A 21,083-nucleotide genomic window follows, 5' to 3' on the forward strand; every position below is an offset into this window, starting at 1 on the left:
GGATGGTTAGTTCGACTTTTGAGGGCTTCTTTATTGGTCTGTTGCTTTAGACGTTTTATGTCTTAAATTTCAGACAAAATTTAACTTTGTTGTAAAAGATTTCGTGAAGGTGCTCGAATTAAAACTTTATTAGTGTGGTTAGCTCTGCGAGGTAATTTCTAGTCCAATAGGATGGTATGTTCGGGTTGTACAAAAAAGTAGTACATGACTCTCTTTTTATTTAAGTCTACAATTGTAATGTGTATGTCTATTCAAATATGTTTATTAGTATTTTTTATTAATTTAATATCATGTACATACGTTATATAAATAACTATAAGACTTTATTAGAGTTGATTTGTAACTAGAGAAAAGCTCCAATATCAAACTATTAAAAATTACTCATCTAATCAGCACAAAGTATCTGCAATTCATGTATATATCAATAATTTTCTATTTAGTCAATACACAAAATATCCAACATTGAACTATTCAAATAATCTCAATCACCAGCGTATATCCTAAGACGCTGGCGTCAATGAGACACTCAATGATAGTAAAGTACACTTAGAATACTAGATTAAGAAGTAGTAGTAGAAGAAGAAGTCCAGAAATTCTATATTTAAAATGAGAGGAAATCCCTCAATTTATTGAAAACAAAGGGTACTGCGAAAAAGTTTATTATTGTGCCTTATCAAAACTGTCAAAAACCTTTGGAAAAGTCATAATCTTTCGAAAAGGTTATCCACCTTCCATAAAAATCATAATTTTTCATAAAAAGTCACAACTTTTCATACAAAGTCATAACTTTTAATAAAAGTAACAGTTTTTGTTATCAAAATCACAACTCTCCATAAAAGTTGCAACTATTCATTTTCCATTCACATCTTTTAGCACCCAACATTCCCCAGCATGAATAGGGAATTACTCCAAGACAAAGAAAAGAGCAAGTATGTTTATTTTACAATCAAGAATTAATTGCATACAGATAAGTATGTTTTCCCTTGGAAAGTCTGTAGTGAACATAATTCAAATACACTCGTTCAATCATTAGATGCGATATCACTGAACCGTAAAGCTTTTATGTAACCTAGACAATCATATGCCATACAATTAAACCTTTTGCCGTTTATGGTTCTTACATTTGTGTTTGTTTTAGCCATGAACACCTCCTTGTTTCATCAGTGTATAGATAATTTGTTTTTGAAAATAATTATCTTTGAAGCGGCTTACACTTACGCTCACATAGGTGATTTCTAACCATGTTATCTCATAGATGTACTATTTGGTCAAATCTATCAAACATAGCAAATCATTGAAATCATTAAGCTTTAACTTATTAACAAGCCTTAATGTTGTATCCTTGTTCCTGAGCATTGTCTTCATCATGAGAATGGATTGAGTTTGTGACAATGTCGAACCGTCAGTCACAACTTTATTTTTATCCTTGAATCTAACTCTTGCAATCTCCATTCTCCCATATAGAGTTACCGCCATGATGACTTCTCCTAAGATCTAAAATCATTCCCTTAGATGATGTTTAAACTTTATCTCTAGTTAGGTCTTTTTTAAGTGGATCTGATATACTATCCTTTGACTTTACATAGTAAAATTTGATAATTCCACTAGAGAGTAGATTTCTAACAGTATCATGTCTATGTCATATATAATGAGACTTTCCTTTATGGATTATGTTTCATTTTCTCCCTATTGCATATTTACTATCAAATTGTATGCATACTAATGTCAATTGTTTGGGCCAAATAAAATATCTATCAAGAAATTCTTGAGTCTTTCAATTTATTTTCCAAACTTATCTAAAGTAACTAGCGCAGAGATCATTGTAGAGTTAGACATACATGTATTTCTTGGATTATTTCAAATAGATTGCTCCTATACCAAGAGTAGATACATATCAACTCATGAATTTTTACTTCATTTGTTGGGTGATACAATTTGCATCACTATATCCTTTCAGTACTGTTGGATATTGTTATAGTGCAAAACATCATTTTAAGTACTTGTTAAATACTCCAAAAGTCCTTTCATTGTTATCTAATGAGTTTGATTGGGATCACTCGTGCCTTGAATAAGTTCATTAATAGCAAATGTTATATTTGATTGTGCAGGCTTCATGATATAACTCATACTTCCCATTAGTCTAGCACAATCCAATCGTGAGTCACTTTTTTTTCCACTCGTTTTGAATGCAAAGCTCACATTTATCGGAGACTTGACAATTGAAATCCAAATATTTGAGCTAGTCAAGTACCTTTCAATGCAATGAGATCGTGAAAATACTAAACATTATGATGTTCTAAGGATTGTTATACGTAAGATCGCATCAGCAACTCCAAGAATTTTCAATCAAAACTAACTTTCTAGCATACGTTTAGTAGCATTTATGTCATTATGTCTCTATTGATGATTAACACTTCACCAATATAAAAACAAATATGACCTTGTTATTTTAATGTGAACACATTTATCCCTTAAATCCATTTGTCAACATGGGTTGGTCAAATTACTTATATCATTGTTTGGGTGCTTGTTTTATCCCATAACGTGACTTAACAAGTTTGCACACTTTTTTTATTTACTAGGAACAAAAAAACCATCGGGTTGTTCCATGTATATTTCTTCCTCTAACTCTCTGTTTAATAGAGTTGTTCTAAAAATTAATTTTATGAATATGGAGGTAATATACCACAGCAAAAAAAATTAACATCCAAATGAATGTAATTTTAGTTACTGGCGAGTATGGATCGAAAAGATCAAGACATTGTTTTTGACTAAAACCTTCGACAAAAGTCTTTTTTTATATTTGTAAAAAGTTCCATTAACAATTTCCCTTTTGATGATTCACTTTAGACCAAAAGGTTTATTTCCTGGAGGAAGATCAAACAACTTCCAATCGGATTGCTCAAGATTGAACCAATCTCACTATTGACACCATCTGTCCAGAAGGATGAGTTTACAGAAGATACAAAAAATGTTACAAAATTATATTCGAAGGACATCATCGGGTCCAAATATCTCTTTTATAAAACATGACAAATGACTATTCATCAATATTCATATCTATACAAATACTTTTATTATAATAGACATATCTTTCTATGAAAAATCACAATATTTTAAGTGACACTTTTTCATAAAATAACACATCTATTGAAAAAGTATATATGCATAATTTGGTAGTTCATACTAGTCACACCATATACAAGTAAAAGATAAACTCAATGATCACATTATCAAATATACTCCAACAAGTTTGTGCGTCTAACATTATACAAAAGTATCATTAATTTTCATATCTTGTCCTCCAAAATAAATTTAGACGCGAAGTCAGATTTTATATTTATCTTAAACAATGAACCCCCACATTTAAAATATGATCTCAAAAATATTTTTCAAATAGTTGAAAATAATTTTTTCACATATTTTTCTAGACTATCGAAATTTCATTGGGAGTATAAACCTCTTCTGAAAATATTATTCTACAAAAGAATTATATTGCTTTAATTCTCTTAGAAAATCTTTATATAGCGTCAAAGTTCAGTCCATAGAGGTACAAATTTATAAACTCTAAGACACTGCTATTTTTTCCTCTGTCACAAATGCACATACCACTTAATTTTTAGAATACTTACAATAAAGAAAAAAAATATTGTAAAATTTGTTTCTATATATCAGTGAAGTTTATAGAAAGTCAAAAGTACAACATTGACTTATTATGTGAGGTTTTCATAAAAACCAATTGCATAGTTTGATATATCCTGATTAGAAACTACAAAGTTTTAGTCTACACAAATTAGACACAATCAACTTTCACATGGAGTCTACAAAAGTTTTTAGTCTCCAAACAGAATTAAACATATTTTTTATCACATATAAATGTTTTTATTTTGAATAGTCTTTCAACTATAACATTTTTACATAGTATTTTATAAAACAAAAATATTCATCTCTCATTTTGAAAACTAATATTTTTTAAAGGCAACACTATTTACCAACAAAAATTCATTCCACAACATATAGTTTGCAACTTTTTTTCCAAAGATACAAATGACAAAAAATTAAAGTTGTTAACTCTAAGAAACTATATTCCTCGTTAGATAAAAAAAAATAAGAAGATTACCTGGTGTAATATTTAACCGGAAAACCACCAACTTTTTTTCTCTACATTCTCACTTTAACCTTTCTAAAGAAGAACCAAATTCAGGAGAAGTAATGCGTTAATCTGTTACTTTCATGATTTGTTTCTCTCAATTCACTAGAATACAAGAAATACCAACTGTATAATAATTTCCTTAAGATTGTTATTTATCTTGCTTTCCTAAGATACACAAAATAAAACTTTGAAGGACTTGATAAGACACAACAAAGTTATGAACATTTTCACAACTATAAAATTAAAACTAGTAGAGAAATTAGAATAAAAACATATTAGAAAAAGTATACAAAATATTATTCTTTAAAAAAATTATTGTTAATCTGTGTTTAAAGAATCTTACTGATTCTAACGAACTTTGCAGAAATACGAAATTAGCTAAGTTTAATGAACTAGTGAAATGCAGAAAAACAAAAATTAATTGACAAATCTAAAATCTGTAACACATATCAGATCTTAAATAAATATAATGAATATCAACTTCACTGAATGGACAGTGTTCCCTTTAAAGAAATTATTCCCCTCTAATATCTGAGGTTTGATTTGAAATATGTCCTCCCAAAAAAGAATGATTTCAATTACCAGTGTATTGATACCCAAGATAGTGTTAACGAGCCACTTAATTTCAGTAAAATTTACTTAGGATACTACATTTAGTAGTAGTAGAAGCTTGTAAATTCTAAGTTTATAATTAAAAGAAATGCCTCAGTTTATAGAAAACAAAGGTTAATACGAAAATATTTTTATAGTGTCTTATAAAATTATTCCCAAACTTTTGAAAAGTTACAATCTTTCGAAAAGTTACACCTTTTCATAAAAACTACAACTATTAATAAAAGTCAAAACTCACAACTTTTATCATCGAGCAATTTATATATTATGCCAAAGCAAAAAATGTCCAAAAAGAACAACAAAGGCAGGTAGAATTAACAATCATTTTACTTGATTCTTCCTAAATAGATCTCTAAGCTGCGGTGAACAAAAATCAGCTTAGAGATTATTCATCAAGTATCTCTAAGCTGCTGTGAACAAGAACAGATGTCATCAAGATTTTCTAAGATGCAGTGAAGAAGAAACAGAAAGCTGAATGAGGAAGAACAAGTTTAACCAAGAATTTCTACGCTAAGCTAATCGAACTGGGTAATCTTTTTACTGATATGTTTTCTAAGTTCCACAATAGATCAACAATATATCTCCTCTCAAGAGTGGAACAGATTTATCTATAAACCGACAAAGTTTTCATCTCAAGATCTAATTGGCTGCAGTGAGTTTGATATATGGAGTGTAACAAATCATGAGTTGCATCTCAGATCTACAAAAAGACCCACATCGTGTTGTTCAATTAATCAGTGCATGTGTTGATTGTTTTCCCTGAGGTGCTTAGTTTGTTGCAGATTTCAGTACTTGTTCCAATTCCTAAATATTATTACATTTTTAGTATTTGAATTTTATCAATTTAAAATTTGGTTATTGTTTTGTACTTCATTTCTGGTGAATAATAAAGAATTTTCAAAGAATTTTACAAATACTTCAAAAAGAAATTGGAAGAATTCATTAGAATTGAAAAAATAAGTTGAAAAGAAGAGAGAAGAAATCAAAAACTTTCCCCCTAAACTCCCCACCTCCTTAAATTACAAACAATACTTTTGCCACAATTAATTTTTTTTTCCCTCTAATTTCCACCCACGTTTAGTTTCAGTACTTTTTCTAAATCCTCTTAATTTTAATCCCATTTTGAAGATTGTCTCCGACTACAATGACTCGCAATTCATCTGTGACGTTTGGACTCTCAGTTTCACAATCCTTTTCATTAAGTGGTAAGAATTCTTTATCAAGTTTAGTTTCTCCTTTTCGTTTGATACAATCAGTCAATTGTAGAAGTTCGTATATGCTTTATTTTCTTAATGAATGTATACCATTCATATAGTGAAAATATAGACTTGCGTTTTTGAATCCCCTATATGTGTTGATTTCTGTAACATATTTGTGAATTGGGTTCACTATTCAGTACAATATTTTTAAGCCCCCTGCTAAATGATAAGTTTATATTTTAATATATTAAGCCACATCATTCGAAACTTAACAAGGTGATTATGAAATTTATTAGAAGTACTTACTGTTTGAAAGTGCAAACAGTTTTTTTAACCTGTAAAAAACAAACTTGCTATGCCTTTTAATGTTTAAAGTGATATTATATTGAGCGGCCAAAAATAAAATTTTAAACGCCACAGTTAGAAAAACTTTTGTGCAAAAGCTGAATGTTAAAATGTCATTTGGTTGATTTAGTATATGTAAGAGTATAAAACTTCTAAATCATCATAGTGTGTCCAAATATTAGTATTTTAATGAAGCTTGCTCTTTCCGGGAGTTGTCTTGCCAATACTAAGAAATACTGAATTCCTGATTGTTGGCAATTAGAAAAAGAGATGAGAAATCACATCGCACTCTTTGTCCCTAACCATCTTTCTTTCCAGAAAAATAAATGATCATCATTCCCCAGCTTAAGTGATGAAGGTTCCTCCTTTTGTTCATACTACTTCGATTCTCATATTTACACACGGCATAGAAAAGTGCAACAAAATGGCGATGGAGCATAGGCAGACAAAATAGACACGATGGTAATCTTTCTAGTTTCACCTATCCAAGTCGGGGATTTGTGGAACTAAAGAGGAGATATCTAACCGAAGAAGAACGTAAAGCAGCTAATTTATATTTTACTAAATTGCAGAGAAGTGGAACCATATTTGGAGTAAGATTTCAAGCTTTTGTTTACATTTATACATTATAATTATCAAAAGTCTTACATATTATTTTTCTTATATGTGATCCTAAGGAAATTTATTGACCCTCTTCATAAAAAATTTCCAAAAATTACGGAGCAGGAAGGGGACAAGAAACTTGATGAATTTTTTGCATCGGTTCACAAGATATGCGAGCTTATATAATATATTTCCATCTATACTTAGTTGACTTATAAGAAACTCTAATTTTTTTATTGAATAGGCTCAAGCCCACATAGATAATCAGTTCATCAAGGCGCTTGCAGATGTCCATGTCGATCAGCAAAACCATACACTGTTGATAATGTCAACGCCTTTAAATTTAACCCTAAAGGTTGTAATTTTTCTAGAGCATCTAATAGCAGTGGAGTTTGCATAAAAGGAACCAATATATTGTTAACGACAATGACTACTATAGTGTGATTATTCTAGAACCGGAGTACAAGGGCAGTACACAGATCAAAAGAATTGTTTTATTTAAATCTGAATCGTTTGACACCACACCAAATTCAGGAATGAAGATCATCCGCAATATAAACTTGTGGATGTCCACCATAAAAAGAAATTGATGTATGAACCATTTACTTTGGCAATGCAAGCAGCTCAAGTATATTATGCTTCTTATCCTATCTTATGACGTGTTAACAATGATTGGTGGGCTGTGTGCAAAAGAAAAGTCGGGGTATTGAGGTTATGCCTCCGTCATATTTGTCATCTCCTCTAGTAGATGATGCAGAGCCATTCTAATAGGACGAAAATGGTTTAAGATTCGATATGGTGTACGACAATGAAAATGTTTTCCGAAATGATCCAAATGAAGAATTAATAAACTGAAGCGATTCGAATGATTATTAAGATGATGAAACAAAATTTCATGATGAACCAAAATCGGAAACAGATGATGAAAATGAGAATGAACAGGCACACTGTGAAAGTGGTAGTGAATAGAGTCAAATTGCTTAGCTCTAAGTGTATTTGGTATGAAGGAAAATGTTTTCTTGGAAAGCAAGTAGATTTTTTTTTATGACTTGTTTTTTCATATTTGATTTGGTGAGTAGAAAGTATTTTTAGCAAATGATTTTAGTGTTTGGTTTATGAATGAAATATATTTTTGAGAAATATCTTTTAATTTTACTAAAGTTGAAAATAATTTTTGAAATAGAAAATATTTTTTAAAAAAAATTAACTTGCTTTGGGGGTGGGGGGAGGAGGGTTGTAATATCTCACAATTTGAAATGACTAGGAATAAGCTAAGAAACTAAAAATGTTCACTTCTGGAAAGAAAGAGAAAAAATTGAAAAAAATTTCGAAGTTAAGAAAGTGAGTTTGGGTCATTTTTAAATGGTCATAACTCCTAGATAAGGATGACTTAGATATATTTCTTGATATGTCTAGAAAGCCCTGGGAGAGATCTTTACAACAACTCCTATTTTGCACAATTTCGATATCCTATGAGAGAGATATGCCTATCAGAAGTTGGGCTATTGAGGTAAGAAAAATCCCAATCCAGATTTAAGGAAGGCAAAACTAGTCTTTTCACCAATTAGGGTTTGGAGAAGAGAGAAAAGAGGATGAAAAGGGAGAAAAGTCAAGATTCGTCAAGAACGCCAACGTATGTGAGATCATTCGTGTTGGGTTAATTCACCCATGCACCAACTTGTTTAAATTCAGCAATTTTGAGTAGATTGAATGATGAAAAGTGAAGTTCTTGAAGAACATTGTTGAATTCTTGGTGGTTGAGTTGTTGCATGCCTAGTGTTGATTTAATGGTATTTCCAGGTTGTTTTTTTGAGTAAAATCTATTAGGTATTGAGGGTACTAATGACAAGAAGTGTTCGCAGGATGAACCATGGAAGATTAGAGGGTTTACAAATGAAAAATGGAGAGAAAATTTAAAATGCATATCTGTAGGGCCCTGGGGCGCCACGCCTGCCATAGCCCAACATGACAATCTCTATCTGTAGGGCCTTGGGGCGGCACGCCAACGAGAGTGCCTTAATTAACCTCTGATGTTTTAGGACTGGAGCCCCACACCTCTTAAAGCGCCAAGGACGCTAGTTCACTCCATTCATTCTCCACTATTTGGTACTAGTTCCTAAATGATGTAACCATGTTTCTTGGTTAATCCAACACTCTAAGATTTATCTAAACATCATGAAATCATCCATAAACATGAGATCATGAACCTTGAATTCATAATCCAATTCAAGGAAAGTTAAGATCATAGTAAAAGAACTTAAGAGTCAAGTCTAAAAGATAAGAAGCAAGTCAAAACAAGTTCTTCATGTTTTCCAAGAGTCTTTAACAAATGTTTTAACTTTGTTCTTAGGTTCAAGTTGCAAGTTAAGCAAAGTGTAAAGAGTTGAGTTCATTTCCCAAAAGTTAAAAGAGAACTAAGTATTCCCTACATTTTGTATAATAAAGGAAGCTAGAAATCCAACAGAGCCTTTGACTAGTTTTACTAAAGAGGAAACTATGATTTCCAAGTGATCTTTTAAGGCTATATTAGAGCAATTACCTCAGACCAGAGAATAAGTTGTTTCAAAAACATATGAGCTACGTATTTTGCGAGTAGTATTGAGCATTGATATGGGGACGCGAGTTAATATTAACTCAAGCCCCCATAAATTATGTAGCCAACATGGACAGAAGAATGATCATATCTTTTAGATGATTCCTTAGTGCTTTTTAGCATAGACTAGTGGATCCATTTGATAGTTAAGGTTCAAAACTGACGACTAGTCATAAGAAGATCCGGTTGCAACGTGAGGTAAGACGTTGTACTATCGTTTAGGCTCTTAGTGATGGTTGTCGGTTAGAGAATCTATCATAGAAACTATATTACTTTATATTTAAGTAAATTTGAGTTTGTTATTGCATTTTCTTTTGCTAAGTAAGTGTATTCGTTGTTTTACAAGATTTTATATATTGCATGTCATATTGCTTTATATTAAGTCAAGTTAATCCTGAGTTGAGCAGAGCCTAGGTATATGTCCCTTCTTACTGTTTTTCGAGCTTAAGTTGTTGTTAGTATTCCAAATTTCATACTCGTACTTTTAATGTACTAATGCCTATTGACATGCATCGTATCCTGATGCAGATGCAGATAACAAGGATAAGCATCATCTAGCGCCTCATTGATCCATTTGAGAATTTGAAGTTAGTGGTAATCCTCCTTGCATTCTGGAGGACACATTTATTGCTTTTCAGTCTCTCTTTTTATAGGATGTTATGGGGTATGTCACAATATCGCTGTAAGTATTATAGAGGCTTCATAGATAGTTAGATAGTCAGTTATGAGTCTTATTTCTACATTTCAGATACTTTGTTATGAGACTTAAGTGGTATTTTGGCCAACTTATTATTTCTTTAATTTATATCATTAGACTGTTTTATTGAGTTAAGTCTTCCGCTAAGTAAGGTTAGCATGGACAAGGGTTTTCTCGAGCCAGCAATTGTATTCAAGTATCGTCCACGTCCAGGGTGCAGGCTCTGAGCATGACAAACTTGGTATAAGAGCATAGAGTTCAAGAGTTCTCGGGAGTCTATGAAGTCGTGTCTGTAGAGTCCTAGTTATCAGTGTGAAGCGCTCCATATCTATAATTAAGGATGCAACATTTAGGTTTTTCTCACTTCTTTCATATTCTTTTTTTGCATTAGCGTTTATTTCTAAAATTCACTCTCACTAATTCATGCTTGCGTGTGTTTCAGATAACCATGCTCAATGAAGAGCAACAAGAGGTCGTCCAACTAAGACGAACTTAGAGCAACCAGAGTTACCCAATGCGGCTCAAGTGCAACCTCAAGTAGAAATTACCAATGATGAGTTCCTAGGTTATTAGGATGTTAATCCAAATGGTAACTAACAAAATCAAGCAACAACGGCGAGCTCGACAAGAAGAGGCTGATACTGCAAGGATTCGTGAGTTCTTGAGGATGAACCCTCCAAGTTTCACTGGTTCAAACACTTTTGATGATTTGTAGAATTTTATTGAGGAAATCAACAAGGTGTTTGATATCATGCATGTTTCGGATGCTGAGAGAGTTGAACTAACTATATATCAAATGAAAAATATGGCTAGAACATGGTTCAATCAGTAGGAAGAGAGTAGCAATGAGAACGTGCTAAATACGTGTTAGGTTTGCTTTGAATAAGCCATCTTGGAGAATTAATTTACCGATAACTAAAAGAGTCTAAGGTAAGAGAGTTCCTTACACTAAAAAAGACTCTTTGAGTGTGCACGAGTATGGGTTGAATTTCACCCAACTGTCCTGTTCTAACCTGAAATGGTTAAGGACATACGGAGCAGAATGAACTTGTTTGTGAAGGGTCTATAAATTTTTAAAGTTTATAATCATATTGGAAACGTCTAGATACGACTTCCAAAGTGCTCACAAGAGGCCCCAAAAGAAGGACCCAATGCTGCCTAAGACACTGCCTGGGAGGTGTCCATTGATGGAACCAACGCGGATCGTTGTTCAACCAATGGCTCTTCGAGCATCTCTCATAGATTGAGATTGGACTTGGGCAGGTGTAAAGACAATATTTTGCTAAGTACCCAACGACGGAGGCCAGGCACGGCCCATCATGTCCTCGACGCCCCGTCACTGCCTTCATCGCAGGTGGCCTGCAACGTGCAACCTGCGTCTGTTACATTAAAGGGGTGAATGGGAAATTCACCCCATGTCCTAACCTGAATATAATAGATTTATTTTAGCTATTTTTTTGGTGTATATAATCCACAAAAAACGTGAGTACCATTCTAGAATTCTCTCATAAGATGGAAACCATTCCCTCAAAATATACTCCCTCTAGAAAGAACCATTGTTGGTGAAGTTCGAGAACAAATTCAAGCAGGGTTCTCTATGGATGAATCGTAAAGTTTAAGAGGTTTTAAGCTAGACAAATTTATGGTGATTTTCATCTCTATATATATTTTAATCTAGAGAGCCATTCTCAAAGATTTCAAACGAGAAAAATATGATCAAACACTTTCTTCTTCGATCTAGAGAGCCATTCTCTAATACTTCTATAATGATATGTGCTTTTCTATGACTTTTGGCCTTTGACTGTGTTTCTATGAAGTATGAAAATTATATATATTCTATTGATAAATATTTTATGATGATTTACTCAAAATGGCATGAAGTATGATTTCAAAGAAAACGCCTCTTTCAAATGCATATTTTTTCATGGTTTCCATACTTAGTACATTCTTGTGCCAATCCCATTCTTTTCTACTTTTTACACAAAGTGTAGGTTATGGATGCTTAAAGGATGTCTTGAATGGTGAATAGGTGATTCCAAAGATCAAGGAAAGGAATCCTTAAGTCCATGGATGTCCTAATGTGTATTTCTTCTAAAGTCTTCAAATATTGTATAGTTATGTAATGTGTCTTATGGGCCGTGTCCCTAATGTATTCTAATGTTGTTGAGTCTAAGATGGAAAATAGACTTAGAGTCTAAATATGTATTATGAACTATATTTTATATGTATATGAATTAATGTTTCTAACATATAAGGTTCTATGAAAAGTTTTAAATTTTCCGCTAAATTTACTATGTTGATGCGATGAACGATAAATATGGGATTGTATAAGACCTCTAAGAGGTCAAGTGCGCCACGTTACTTTTAGGGGGTGCTCCCCAGTCGTGACAAGTGTTGTATAAAAGTATAAGATGCATGTTATCCATATGTTATGTATGTCTTCATTGACACTATGTTGTGCATGTTTTGGAGGTTCTCAATGGCATGAAAAAGGTTTTTTTAAAGTTAAATTCATATTTTCTCATGTTGATTGTTCATATTAATATGTTATTCGTGTATTTAAATTAATTAGATAATGTAAGGACCATGATTTGTGTCACTTATAATGTGTGGTGTTTAAGCCATCAACAAGAAATTGAGTCTTCCTTAAATGAAAAATGATAGGTCTATTAAAAATGTGTGGCTTTTATGGCTTTAGAAATATTAATGTAGGCTCACTCTTAAGAGGTGTTAGTATGTTTAGCTATTGGTCTTGATGTGTGCCTATATATTGCATGAATTGTCCCTAATTGATGCATGATTATGAAACGTATTATTATGATAGAAATTGAAATTCTATGAAATTACTTCCTATTATTGTAATATGTGTTGTGTGATTTACCATTTAGATTTAACTAGGAATGAAGTATGAGTATGGTTTGGTAAAAATTTAGAGGTTCTCATTAAACTGAATTGATCTTTGTGCCTTGCTTGTATATGAGTTGTATAAAACATGTGAGTATGTTAAAGAGAAGGACATTCCTCCTTAAGCATAGAAAATATGGTAATGATATATATGGCCTTATTTTTTCTATGACTAAATGAAAAGGATTTTTGTTGATCCACACTACTTATAATCTATGTTTATCTAGTGTGAGTAACATGTTTGCTTCTTGAGTGATGTTGAATCTTCCTATGTTTGACTTAAAGGTTGTTTCATAATGAGCTCTTAATTAAATGAAATTTAAATACCGTGTAATTATTATGAGAAGGGTGTTTCTCCTATGAACATGAGAAATGCCTATGTGTTTAATGCATTAAAGAGCTAGTGAATAAAGGTTTTGCTTGCTTGTGTTGAATTGGGTTCTAAGGGGATTGAAGTTGGTGTTCCTTGTATGTTTGGTGCATTGACTGATATGTGAATATGTGTTTATTGCTGTGAATTTCTCTAGGGTTCATTGAGTCCAAGAATTATTGTAAGAATGTTCCAATTGTCATTCGAGGTGGAATGTTCCCAACTAGGGGATGTTATAAGGTCCCTCAAAATGAATTGATGTGATTCGAGAATCACATGTACCTATGAGGGCTAATAATATGTTAATTGAGTGTTTTACAGTATGCATGATTTATTTGAACTAGATTGAGGTCAAACGTCCAAGAACGTCAAGTACATTCGTAAGTTAGCCTAGAAAGAGTGCTAGTGTGTTCTAGTGTGCCTTTGTATGTTTTATGTGTTTTTGGGTGCTCAAAAATCATACGAACATATTTTTATGAACATAGGACCCTACAGGTATATGAACATATTTTTATGCCTTGATAGTATAGGACCCTACAGGTATATGAACATATTTTTATGGTCACAACGTCCAGGCACGACTCCCCAAGGGTTGCCCTAGGTGTCCTTGAAGAGGACCAATTCATGTGCCATCAAGCTACCCAAGGTAGCAGCGAGTTGTTTATGCATGAAACATGAACACATTGACGACTAGAGTCTCCTTAGGCAATTATTATTCTCCGCGTCGCGTACAAAGTGCGGACTCTACTTCCCAAAGAATTAATTCCATAAATCATATCGGAACAACTCCACATCGCTGACTTGCTCCCCGACATTAAATTGTTTTGATTGGTATAGTCCACTTATGGTGGCGGTGTTTGCTTTCTTGTCTATATATCTATATGTTGTGATCATGTCCTTGAAGCCAAATTTTTTTATGAAGTGTGGTTATTATGATCATACATGTGAAACTATATGACTAATTTTCTTTTATAGCTCGTTATCTAGGGTGCATTGATAATGTTATGATAATTGGATGAGGTTGGTAGGGTTAGGTGTGGTCTATAAATTTATCATTGATGAAGTAATATTGAGGAATGATCCATACCTATGTATCCCTCTTTGGTTTTGTGGTCTTATATGCATGATTAGAAGTCTTATATTCAAATGTTGGATATGTTTTTGTCTACTATGAGGTAATATGAGTGTGTGTAGTCTATAGTCCTTATACTTTATATTTCTTTGACATAAGACTTGATGTATTTTTTACATATGTTGTGATATTTAGAAGGTGTATTCCTCATTAACATGTTGTTTCAATTATGTTATCATGTTGACCAATGTACACACAAGTCATGCATGATTATAAGTAGTATATGTTCATGTGGTCTTATAAAAGGATAGTTATTGTAACAACCCAATTAGTCGGTTTGAGCAGTAGAATTATTTTTGATAAATACTTACTGGGTCGACGGATCATGCGACGGATCGTCATGATCACGACGGACCGTCATGGACTCCGTCGTCCCATACTTGTGCAATTTCTTCTGCTGCTCTCTTCACTACCCTCGACGGCAAGTATGAGGAATCGTCATAGGCACAACGGTTCGTCGAGCGACTTCATTCCAAAATACTTCAACTCTTGGAATCTGGGTACTGGGATTATTTCTCTGAACTTCGTGACGAACCTGCAGGACGAACCGTCATAGATACGACGGACCGTCACAAGCTTCGTAACCCCACAGTTGGTCAGACTTCCGCTAAATTTTTAAATGGGTTTTTTGGACTATTCGTAATTATAATTATGAAATTAGTGGGGTATTTTTAATAATTGAGTTAGTTGGGGGTTAAAGGAGATAACTTTAAAATTAATAGTGGGTTACTTTTATCATTTTTTTATATAATTGATTATATGATAATTAGGGTAAAAAGAGTCTGTAGAAGAAAAATAAAAAGAGCAAAAGAGGAGAACGAAAGAGAGAGCGTGAACGAAAGAAGAAAGCAAGCGACTTAGACTTCAGATTGAAAAGGTTCATAGGCTCTGAGGAAGGCAAAGGCATTGGAGAGGTAGCTTGCTTGATTTCGGTTCTTCGGTGGAGGTAGGTTATGGTTTATTTCTATGTGATAGATAAACTCTAAATAGCGATCGATATGTATTGAGTGATATTGTAAAGTCTTCTATGTACTTGATTGTGTGGTTTTATGCTTTGATTGTGTTGTTTGTGGTTGGCCTAAAATTATGAGACTGTTGAATTTCTAATATTGAACCCTCTCTATTAAAATGACGCCTCTAATAAAGAAGGCTTGATGAAATAAATAATGAGATAATTGGATCGGAGTGTCACGTTCCGACACGGTATTATGGGATCGGAGTGTCACGTTCTGACACGGTATATGGGATCGGAGTGTCACGTTCCGACACGATAACATTAAAGGAAAGGAATCATGAATTATCTTAATATACTCAAATTCAAAGAACCTATTTCCCAAATGAGTATGGTGTTGAGGCATGAGTCCTCATAGGTGTGCTTGATGTTGTGATTGATGGTGTACCTATTATGGTGTTGTTGTCAATGGTTCATGTGTTTGTTGCTTGCCACCTGTTAAGTATTGTAGTTGATTTGATATTATTATTCAATATACATTGTTTTCTATTTTGAGTTGGCCGATGATACCTACTCAGTACTTGTTCCTTGTACTGACCCCTACTTGTATTTTCTTCTTTGTTATTTTGTGGAGTGCAGCAAGTGTGCAGTCGACTTCGACTCGCCCTCAGCTCTAGCCAGTCTTCAGCACATCAGAGTTCGGGGTGAGCTATTATTCCTAGCTCGTGCTGGATTCTCTCCTTCACGTCTTGATGTCTTTGAACTTCGGACATGGACCATCTTTTTACTTATTTTGGTTTCTTAAATACTCTTAGACTTGGTAATTTGAGGATAGATGTTCTTGATGTGATGAATTCAAGATTTTTGGGATAATAAGTGTTAAACTTTAGAAGCTTATTTACTTGGTTACATTAATAAGTTTTGGGTCTTCCGCATTATTTTTGTTAATTATCGTTGAACTATTGCTAAATGTTGGGGTTTAGATTTGTTGGTTCGCTTACCTAGTAGGCTAAGTGTGGGTACCACTCACGACTCGTTTTGGGTCGTGACATTTATCATATGCACTATTGTCTTCTAGTATGTATGTAAGTTATTAGTCTATGAAAGTATTAAAATGTATCTTAACTAGGATTACTTGATAGCTGAACCAGTATCGGTAAGGGTATGAGACTTTTCCTATATATTGAACATGTCTGCCTTGATAGAATAACTCCTAGGGTGATTAATCTATGTATGTGAATATTATGAAATATTAAGCTATGAACATGAAAGCCTATGATATGATAAAATATATATATGTGTTGCATCTATGTCTGTTTATGTGAAAAGTCTTCTCATGTAAGTACATATACCGAAGCATGAACGCATATAATGAAACATATATTATAATCTAGTAAAGAGGGAGTCTTTTGAAAGGCATTCTCAACTGTACTCTAAATTAGATAGTGCTTGAATATGCTATGTCCATGTGAAAATTGTTCTCACATGATTTAGGTTGATGAAAGGAAATTCTCATCTATAACCTTTGAGCTAAGCATATGATGAGTTAGACCTTCTAAAGAAACTTTTAATAAGTAAAGTTAATAAAGACTTTTCAATAAGGAGAAGTTAGCTTAGTACCTAGTGAACTTGATGATGACGGTTGCCCCTTCCTAAAGAAAACGCTTGTTCATCATAGTCCTCACGAGATGGATAACTATAACGCCCAAAAGGCATAAAAAGGCTTTCCATATATAGCCCCATGTTTCAATAACTGTGTTGCCCCATAGGACTTAGCTATTGGATCCACCGAAAATGTTAGACTAATACATATGTCTTACCTTGGAAAGTAAGATACCCTCTTTTTGTGTGATGAGAAGACACCGGATTCAATATTTGGCTTACATAGTCTTATTGTTGGTTGAGTATAAGATTTCCCCAAAGTAAAATTGACAAAGGAAATAATGTAATGAACCCTTACTAGGAAAACCCAAGGGGAGTCACATAGTGTAGGTGAGGGTATGAGACTTTACCTATGCATTGCACAAAGGGCTCTGTAAGGGAGATCTAGGAAGGTGTTCTATATGTATATGTATATGTGGATGTATTATATGAATGACATTATGGTATTGACCTAACTGTATGATAATATGCATAGTATGAGTCTTACAGTGTCTACTTGATGTGGTCTGACTCTATGTACATGATGTTGGTCTTAGTCACTAAATGAAAAAAGGTCTTACATGGCATGTATGTAGTTCACTATACTTGTCATGTTGATGTATGAAGTAAATGAGGATGCTTGTGGTGTCTTTCGGAGTTTACTTCGTATGTGTAAGGTTATGGGGATTCACATCTACATTGCACTAGTAGGTCTAGATTGTGGTTTTTACTAAGGTCATATGATGTTTTTTATGAAATGAAGTCCAAGTATGCTAACTTCTTTTGTGATATTGGTAGTGTTTACTTGCATGTTATCTTGGAATGAGTCTTATATGAGGTTCATGCTTTATGTTGAGTTATATGTTAACCCTTTATTATCATTATATGGTATGACTCTATGTATATTTATAGGTGTTGGGTGTTAATAAAGGTTATGCAAATGTTCACCTTGGTGACCTTAAGGTGATGCTTGAGTGTGGGTAATGGAATAGGACACTATTCATGTATTGCAATAAGTGTTACTAGAGGGTTACTTGGGGGTAAAAGGAGCCTTAAATGAATTTTGTCGCTTATGTGATGTTCTGACCATTGTACATTTCTACATGTGAATGAAATATATGTGACTTGGTGTGTTGTCATGTATACTTTCTATGCACATATGAAGTATACAAATGAAATTGTGTAATTTTGCCAATGTTTATAAAGATTCTTTAAAAAGGCATGTTGCATCATTTCTAAGTTAGATGTCCTTTTTAAATAGGCATGTTCTGGTGTGTTTGTCATACATAGTGGATTCTTGTACTAACACTATTATTCTTCATATTTTTACACAAATTGTAGGTTATGGATGCTTAAATGATGTTCCTAAATTGAAGGGCTTGAGGGATGTTTCCCAAGCTCAAGAAAGGGATCCTTCAGATTCAAGGATTGGCTATGCCAAAGATATTATTTAAAGTTTATGTAATAGCTAGATTAATATGTTATGTTGATAAGGGTTGTGACCCTATTATGCTATATTGATGTTATGTCTAAGATGGCAAAAGAGACATCGAGTCTAACTTTATATAGTGATATTATATATATATATATATATATATATATATATATGAAATGATGATTCTAGCTTATGATGTGCTATGAAAGTTTTAAATTTTTTGATAAATTTACTATGACAATGCGATTAATGATGACTATGGGCTTGTATAAGACCTCCGAGAGGTCAAGTACACCACGTTACTTCTAGGGGGTGCTCCATGGTCGTGACAAACTCTTAGATCATTTTGGCGAGCTTAGTGACCTCACAAAATTGATTAGAGAGTTGCTAGGTGTTCTTCTCTATCACTGATTTTGCTTGTGTTTCTAAGCAGAATTCTATGATATTTTTTGTGAGTTGGGAATGGTTTGGTGAGTCTTCTAGTGAATTTTAAGAGCTTTAGGTTCACTAATATCTTTACTTTTTCAATTACTTGACTTATTTTTGGTTTCATTTGTCCTTGTCTTTTTCTTGATCTACCATAGATGAATTTAAAGTAATTTTACATTATAATAGATATAAAAAAACATTTAGGACTTGACTTGATGAACTAGAAACTTAAAATGACACAAAATCTCTACTCATCGACACCCCAACTTAAACATTTATTTTTCCTTCAGTAAATAATGATATTAATTAGTTCAAAAAAATATCTACAAACAATTCTCTTTGAAAGCTAAATTGACATCGTCATCAGGTTAATTTCAAGACACGCATCTTCCAATTTGTAACATACTGCAAATTTGAAACATGGCTTGGAAAGCAAATTTGCATTTTAGGCGACTAGTTGGTTTTTATATGGCCTTTTATAGTCCATACAAGGAAATTGTAGGAAGGAGACCTTTAAATAGAATGTTTAAAATTTAAAAAGCTTTCCTATGGATCACTAGGATGGAACTTAAAAGGTTCTACAACATGTATAAAAAGGTCGTAGGAGGGGTCTAGACTTTCCGATTTGTTTGTTCGTCGATGGGGCCTTAAAATAAAATGAAAAATAGAAAAATGATTCATTCGCTAGTGAAAATTTGATTAATTTTGGGTTCTTTTGTTGGTATCTAAAACTAGTTAAAAGTATTATGGACCTTAGTAAATGATCGTGGAAATTAATTAACTTGTTAGGCCTCTAATAACTTCTTCTATAGAAGTCGACGATTATCATAAAAGTATATATGGATCTGTAGGTTGATGAGTCCATGAGTTTGACTCATTTAGGGTTTTATTTTAATGGATTTAGTTTCCTCTAATGCATATTTTTTTCTATACTTGATACAAATCCTTCTTTGTCAGGAATTTTTAATTGAAAACAAGTATATGGACACTAAGAACCATAAAGGAATAAGGAAGTTTAAAGACAGAAGAAAACAAGGCCCAAGGATCGCCTAATACATGAGGTGTTTTGCTGAATGGCCTTAGTCTCGCCATATGTTTCATTGTGCTAATATTTGAAAGAGAGAATCAAGTGGGCAATCGAAAGGAGCAGACAAAGAGTTGTCGAATGGTGCCACAATGAATTTCTATATCACACAAGGTTCAAGAACCTTAAAGATGCTTAAGGCAAATGAAAAATGATGATACAAATGACACAATGCGGATTGCAAAGTTGATCAGTGATCCAAACATATTGCGTAAACTGATTATTCTGTAGATAAATTTCAAAAGTGATTAATACGTTTTTAAATTCTTAGTTTACTATATAGACATTGAGTAATCAAATAGAGAATTATCATTCTTGTTTTGAACATTATTTTTAGTTTTCAAATTAGGAGACATTTTTCTTTAACTTTTAAAGATGTGAGGATTTCCAATTCTCAGTGGGTGTTAAAGATTCTTCATTATATACCTATATAAAGACAATATCAATTGTACCAAGTTGATGGAATCACCAATTGGTATTTATTTCTTGATTTTCACTATGTCTAGCTAAACCCCTAATATTTAGGGTTTAATTATGTGATTATGTGTTGATAGAATTAATGGGTATTGCCAACAGATAGTTTATTTGATTTTTACAAGTGATTTTGCTTATGTTTGTGGTTAAATTTTATGGATTGTAGTTGAAAATAAAATCTTATCCTACCGTTTTGGATTGCTCGAGAAAGAGATGTGTATCCAAAATTACTGAAGCGATATACTGTAATAGTCTTGATGTTACTATGATGTGTTCTATAAATACTAAAATGATGAGATTCTTCTATTGAGTGTTACATGATGTTTCTTATGTTATTTTACTTCTAAATTTATGATTTTTTTAAATATTTGGGATGAAATTTTATTTTACTAAAATGTCCCTTTTCGCATGTTTTTGCATATTCCGTACTTAGCACATTGTTTTGTACTAACCCATACTT

At 32.8% G+C, this 21,083-nt stretch overlaps 2 long non-coding RNA genes across 3 annotated transcripts; both read left to right on the plus strand.

Annotated features, from left to right (window-relative positions):
- The first annotated feature begins 5,010 nt into the window (after positions 1–5,010).
- Positions 5,011–7,543, plus strand: LOC101262776 (uncharacterized). Of its 2 annotated transcripts, XR_011212379.1 has the most exons (5): positions 5,054–5,293; positions 5,419–5,529; positions 5,894–5,970; positions 6,628–6,902; positions 7,157–7,543. It is a non-coding gene; the product is annotated as an uncharacterized lncRNA (long non-coding RNA). The 2 variants fall into 2 exon arrangements; XR_011212378.1 differs by lacking the exon at positions 5,419–5,529 and having other exon boundaries at positions 5,011–5,293.
- Positions 7,544–10,354: 2,811 nt separating this feature from the next.
- LOC138339547 (uncharacterized) lies at positions 10,355–10,973 on the plus strand. The gene is made up of 2 exons (XR_011212380.1): positions 10,355–10,555; positions 10,645–10,973. It is a non-coding gene; the product is annotated as an uncharacterized lncRNA (long non-coding RNA).
- Positions 10,974–21,083: the final 10,110 nt, after the last annotated feature.

The sequence above is a fragment of the Solanum lycopersicum genome, chromosome 11 (genome assembly GCF_036512215.1).
Source record: "Solanum lycopersicum chromosome 11, SLM_r2.1".
In the NCBI taxonomy this organism is placed as follows: domain Eukaryota; kingdom Viridiplantae; phylum Streptophyta; class Magnoliopsida; order Solanales; family Solanaceae; genus Solanum; species Solanum lycopersicum.